The sequence below is a fragment of the Pipistrellus kuhlii genome, unplaced genomic scaffold, assembly GCF_014108245.1.
Source record: "Pipistrellus kuhlii isolate mPipKuh1 unplaced genomic scaffold, mPipKuh1.p scaffold_m20_p_1, whole genome shotgun sequence".
Taxonomy (NCBI): Eukaryota; Metazoa; Chordata; class Mammalia; order Chiroptera; family Vespertilionidae; genus Pipistrellus; species Pipistrellus kuhlii.
The window spans coordinates 42,537,701-42,544,332 of record NW_023425404.1 but is presented as its reverse complement, the minus strand read 5'-3'; the positions used below and the strand labels follow the sequence as shown (position 1 = coordinate 42,544,332).

At 40.2% G+C, this 6,632-nt stretch overlaps 1 protein-coding gene across 4 annotated transcripts in view; it reads left to right on the top strand.

Moving 5' to 3' along the window:
- Window positions 1-922: 922 nt before the first annotated feature.
- Window positions 923-6,632, top strand: part of UNC13C (unc-13 homolog C) — a 503,072-nt gene continuing 497,362 nt past the window's right edge. For 3 of the 4 annotated variants that reach the window (XM_036441424.2, XM_036441415.2, XM_036441408.2), the window contains exon 1: window positions 924-1,444. The gene's annotated coding sequence lies outside the window, so the exon portion shown is untranslated. Of the gene's footprint in view, window positions 1,445-6,632 lie in introns of all 4 variants that reach the window. The other variant, XM_045582381.1, reaches the window with a different exon arrangement.

The window sequence follows — 6,632 nt, the reverse complement described above, 5'->3', positions numbered from 1 at the left end:
CCAAGTGAAGTGAAGTAAGCCAGCAGACCAGATGCATCTAACAACCTACACAGTTATTTCAGGACTTGAGCTTCCCAAAGGCTCTATTTTAAGACCCGGGACTTGTTTTGTTTGTTTCAAAGGAGGGTAAGAGGATACAAAAATGCTTTATTGATGGAAAGTGGGAGCTGTTACTCCCCTCACCTCCTCTGCTCAGCAAAACTAAAAAGGAAAGCAAGCCCATTCAATTCCTAGCCAGCTCTTCAACGTGCTTACCTCAAACGGGTAGACATTATTTCCAAGTGAGAAGCAAAAGCTTTGGATCACTCTAAGTTTTCCACTATTCCCCACTTTGAGTGTGTGTGTGTGTGTGTGTGTGTGTGTGTGTGTGTGTGTGTCTTTAATTCAGATATTTAAGGAATCACCTTCAAATGGCTTTCCACACATTAGAAAGAAAAAAAGAGAAAGCTACCTGGGATGAAATATCAGCCTCTCCTCTATAGAAACACCGGGTCCTGTGAGCTGCTTCTCCGTGGCTAATTGGGAATTATATCGTGTGCCGTGTGCTTTTCATGATCGGAAGCACAACCAACTACACCTAGACAAGTCCTTATGACATTATGACATTATCCATGTTATCAAAGAGGCTGCAAATGCGGCCAGCAGAATGGGCTTTCGGAGTGTCTCCTTAGGTCATCACTCAGCAATAAAGGGAAGATTAGGCTGAGAAAGCTCCCCCCTCCGGGGTCCCCCCCCCGCCCCCCAGTGATGAGGTTATGCCCAGACAGCTAGTTGTCAGTGCGGTGGTGATGGCCACACCTGGCAGCGGCCACAGTGCATCCTCCTGAGCTGGGGCCAGGTCTCCGCCTGGAGAGCCGCGCTGTGCAGCGGCGGCGGCGGCAGCAGAGGGAGCCTGGGAGCTCAGAGCAGAGGAGGCGGATAGCAGCGTCTGTGCTGCATTCATTCCCCAAAGCATCCGCCGGCGCTCTGGGAACTTCCTCGCACGCACTCCGCCCGCCGCGCTGCTCCGCACCCTCAATTGTTGCTGAGCCTGGGCGCTCGCTGGGCAACACAGCAGCTAATTTTTGCTTTCTTAGAGATAGGGATGAGAAATGAGCTGCCGGAGGAATTTGGCAACGAGGAGATGGAGAGGCAGTTTGGTGCCAGCAGCTAAGTTGTGAAATTGCTTCGGAGGCTGCCCGGGGGAGCACGATCGCATTGAAAAGAACAGACAGCGTTGCAGACCAGAGGCATTGCCTGATTGTACCTGAGTCCGGTGGTTCGGTGGGTCGCCGGGTCACAGCCTCCGCTCCTGCTCTAACTCCTTGGGGCCGAGAAAAGGGAAGGAATCTAGGAACACGAATTGCAAGTGGTATTCCTGAAAGGAAAACACATAGACTCCAAAAGGAGGGGAGGAACAGCCTAGCTGATGTGGACACTTTTCTTTTAAAGGCGAATCCCTCAGGTATGTTCTCTCCCTTCCCGGAATGCGCTGCCTTATCTGCATGTGATTTTCTTGTGTTGTGTGTGTTTGCCTTTTCTTGCTGATTTCTTTCTTTTTTTCTTTTTTTTTCTTTTTGGTTAGCACTTTGAATCACAACCATGGGGTTCAACTAATGTAGCTGATGCATTGGTAAATGTTCACTTCTCCTGTGCTAAAATAAGGATGATTCTGTTAAGGATCACGGACTTCTCAGTCATTGCATTATTTTGAATGCAGAGTAATAAATGGTAGCTTAGTTTCCGCTCAACTTTCGGGGGGAATATCTGTTTAGGGATCGGATAAAAAGCTGGGTAATCTCCTAATCTCGTGGGATTTTAGGGGAGAAAATTAGAGCCAAACCGAAAAAGTTCAGGGCTTTTCAGAAGGGGTTAAAAGCCAAGGTGTCATAGGCTCGCTGTGTATTCCCCAAGTGTTTTTCCAGCTCAGCATTGAGTCTGGAGCAAATTGTGCTTTTCCAGAGGTTCTGCATTTTGACCCCTCCATCAGTCCTTTAAAATGAAGATCCTGCAGATCTGCTTTCAAGAGATGAATTGCTTAAATTGTGAACTTGGCTCTGTTTTACAGTTGTTTTGTGGTTGCGAAGGAGGCAGTCTAAAAAAAATCCCTTTGCTCCAACAGCTTGAATGAACCCTAACTTCTGCAATTACATCATCAATATACTTGTATAATAAAGAGAGAGAATGATATGGCAACAATGGTGATGTTGGCTGCCTTTAGGACCTAGGCTGAGATGACAAAGCTTAAAGTCAATTTTCCTTTTGAGGCTCTTAAAGAGAAAAAGGAAAGAGGTGGGTGGATAACACATAGAAATGAATTTTTAGAAATACTCTGCATTTCTTTAAAAAGCCAAGAAGATAAATTTGTCTCATTTTTGAATTAATAATAAATGTAGTACTTTTAAACGAATGCTATCTTTTACACTTCATACATTATTTTCATAAAGTAGGTAACATTGGTAATATATTAAACATATATGTATTGAAATTAGGTGAGCTTTACAGGAGGGGAGAAACAAGAGGAGGGAAAGTTTGCTACACTTTTATATATGTCAAAATATTTTATAGATATGTTAAGTGTTTCACTAATACCAAGAGTTGATGCCAAAACTCTAGGACCTCGACTCTTAAATATTGTTGGACCTACTTGCTTATGACTTAAAAGTCCAGGATGCAATAGAGGCAAATAAGAAGTAATTATAATTTGTGCACACTGTAAAGTAAGTCATTACCTTGCTCTTTTAAAAGAAAAACCTCATTTTTGCCAAGATGTTAGCTATCTGGAGCACTGAATTGGGCCATACAACAATATCAGGAATTTGGTGGTTTACTATACATTACTATAACAACAACAACATCGCAGTTGTTGTAAGTAACTGCAAGCAGTTTTGAGGCCAGAAGAGTGGTTTGAAAGATGAGCAGAGTCAAGTTTACATTCATTATTAGGGTGTGGAAAACATTGTATATTTTTCTTCTCCATTGACATCTTGTATGAGGAGGGCTTTCGTATCTGTAGATGAAAGACTATAGCAATGATACAACAGTACTTTTACTGCATCCATTAAATGATTAAATGATTGCTTTCAAACCAATAAATAAACTGGGCTAAGGTTCTTTTAAAGAATATCTGAAACACTTATACACAAAGTGCCCTTTCAAACCACAGTGGAATTCTGTTGATAGTAATTTCAATAGAACTGTGGACTTGGATTTGAAGGTAGATAAGCAGGTGTGGGTTTCTTTTCCAGCATTTGATTAATTGTTAGTCTTCCATAATCAAAATTTGGAATTTTCTTCCAGAAATTGTCATCACCATGTGTTTAGACAAATCTATGCCTGGGTGAACTATGAAGTAAACGTGTTATATAGCTAAAATAATTCACTTTCCATGTGCTTATTAATTTACAAAGTAAACTTTTTTTCTAGGCCATCTAACACCTTTCTATGGTTGCTAGTCTTTAAACATGAAGCAATGAAATACCAAGTGGTGCAAAAGTAGTTTTACATTGATAGAGTGTGCAAAACATGTTATTCTTGTATTATTATTTATTGTATTATTTTCCATATGAACAACTGTAAACCTACTTGTGCCCCACCCTTTTTGTGATACAGAGAACTACTTGCTTCAGAACCCATTAATCATTAAAAACAGATGACAAGTGTGATTCCTTTTGCAAAGACAAAATTGTGTGTGTGTGTGTGTGTGTGTGTGTGTGTGTGTGTGTGTGTGTAAGGGCCAGCTTAGAAGGGAATGTTCTGCATATCTTTGTTGAATGAGGGCAAATCTGTGATTTTGAATATCAGTACACTTTTGTCATTATGTATTTTTCCCAGTGCTCCAGGCATTTCCATTTCTATTGACCCAATGCACATACCCTTTCTTGAGTTCTCTGAAGCATTATACCACCTGTACATTATGTTCCAATTTCAATAATATCTGTTCTTACTCATTCTTTTATCCTATAATTTTTACTACATAAGGACTTTTTCTGGAATGTTTGAAAAATGGCAATCACCTTCTCACTTGTGGAAAAAAAATTTTTGCTTTCCAGCTAGAAATTTTGGAAATTTCAAATACTCGCCAAATTTGTTTCCAAAATGCACTTTGAAAGAAAGAAGCTGTTTCTGACTCTATTATGGTTTATACCTAATGCTACCTTATTTGAAAATATACATTTAATTTAATTTCACTCAGGCACTAATGGTGAATTTAGGGAATAGAATTTGTTGGTGCTTGTTGTTACAAATAATATCTGGATCTTAAGTTGTTTTGGTTGAGTGGCTAGGTTCCAATCCCTTTCCAGATTAACAAAAAGGTGGAGGGTTATTAATAGCTCTCAGTCTGTAGGTTTTGAGGATGCAGAAGACTAAGCACTCAGTTCCGTAGTCTCTATGGAGATAATGGGTGTTCCACTTGTACTCTATTAAGGCAAAGTTAAGAGGACAGATGTTATTGTGACCTCCAGACCAAAAGTCCTCCAGAGAAAAAGTAGAAATGAAGATACAAAATCCTTTTCCTTTCTCTTGTGAAAATGGTTGTGATCCAAGGGACATAAATCTTTCCTATCTCTTGCACATCCTACTTATTTTGTACAGCTTGAACTCAGCATATAGAAATTGTTATAGCCTTGATACAGGAAAACATTTTCTTCTTCTTACATAGGATATTTAAAATATTATGTGAAAATAAATCTGGTTAGCAAGATAGAAATTCAACATTGTAAATTGTACTCAGAGTTTTCCAGTATGAAAAAAAAATTAGAGTAGTAATCAAATATTTCCTTATCTTTCTTAGACTTTTACAACCTCACCTTTTGCCTTCCTCTATTCCCAACAGCCAGTCTCCAGGGGCCCAACTCCTATGTTACAGGTGGCACATTCTTTGTTTCTGAGCATTCTGGATCTTAAAAATCTGGGTGCAATGTGTTTGTGTGTTTTTTTATAGACAAAAACTGTTTTTAGTGAAAATATTTTGCTTCATGTATTTTATAAGTTGCAATGACTTACTCTAGAAGTTACTTTTTCAGGCATATTGAACCTGAGGGAAAAGAAAGAAAACAAACAAACTATCAAACAGGATGACTGTTTCTGTCTTACCAGTTGGAAGAACCCATGGTGTGGTAGGCAGGATCACTGAGGCATGTTTCTGAGAGAGGGCCACTGTTGATCTGATCATAGAAAATCTGGAGAAAGAATGGATGTGATTTGAATGACATCACTGTGAAGTGGCACATAGCTGAGAAAAATCTAAGCAATTCGTTTGTCTATCAATGAGAACTATTTAGTCAAAACTGCCAATGAACTAATGTAGAGAATTAATGCACACACTCCAAAAGGAGTCCAGTGTTTTTTGCTATCTAGTAGAAAATTACTGGAATTAGTCCAATACTGGCTGTCTCCAACTGGCTGCATGAACATGGGTTGTCACTTTCTAAGCATTGGTTTTCTCATCTGTAAAAGAATACTATTTGTTTGATGATCATGAAAAGCCCTTGTAGTTTTTAGACTCAGAAATTCTATAAAATCTACAGGATGCAGACTCTCTAGGGTTGACTCAATTTAAAATGTCACTACAGAATTACTTGACTCTGATTTGCTTTTACCAAGGCTAGTGGTTTGTAAATATCATTGAGCTGCCTGAGATGCTGGAGAAACAACATTAATCATTTTGTAAATTTTCATAAATTTGTCAACTTGTTTTCCTTTGCACAACTAGGCAATGATAAGTATTGACTGAATAATATTTCATTTTAACTGGATATTTTGTATAAGGCCCTGTGTTTGTGGATCATAAAGCATTTGCTGCACTTTGATAGATGTTGAAATGCTGCCAGTTAGTTACAAGAAACAAATGGTGTTTAGGTACTTAGCCACTCACTTTATTAGTCATTCAATAGAATAGTTTTACAAATATTTTAATTCATTTTGAGAGAGAGAAGGAGAAACATTGATGTGAGACCAAAGCCTCTGAATATCAGCTGCCTCCTGAATGCCCCATCCTGGGGATTGGACCCACAACCAGGGCATGTGCCTTGACCTGGAATCGAACGATTACCTCCTGGTACATGGGTTGATGCTCAACTACATGAGCAAGAACAGTTGTTGTTGTTTTTTTGTTTGTTTTTAAATAGCGAATTATAAGACATAGGTCTTGATAAATAAACACAACAAATTACAATAACTGCATACATCAATTGTTGTCTTTCTCCATTTAGCCTTGAATTTGAGCAGTCTCTTGATACTCTCTGTCTACTCTCAGTGAGCGGATTTATATTACATTAAAGGCCAAGTGTATGAAATTCATGCACAGAAGCTGGGGGTGTCCCTCAGCCTAGCCTGAACCCTCTCCAATCTGGGACCCCTCGAGGGATGTCTGACTGTCCGTTTAGGCCCTATCCCTCTCACAATCCAGGATTGCTGGCTCCCAACTGCTTGCCTGCCTGCTTTCCTGATTGCCCCTAAGTGCTTCTGCCTGCCAGCCTGATCACCCCCTAACCACTCCCCTGATAGCCTGATTGACGCCTAACTGCTTCCCTAGCAGCCTGCTTGCCTCTAACTGCCTTCTCCTACAGGCTTGGTCACCCCAAACTGCTCTCCCCTGCAGGCCTGGGTCCCCCCCAGCTGTCCTTCATTGCAGGCCTGGTCACCCCCAA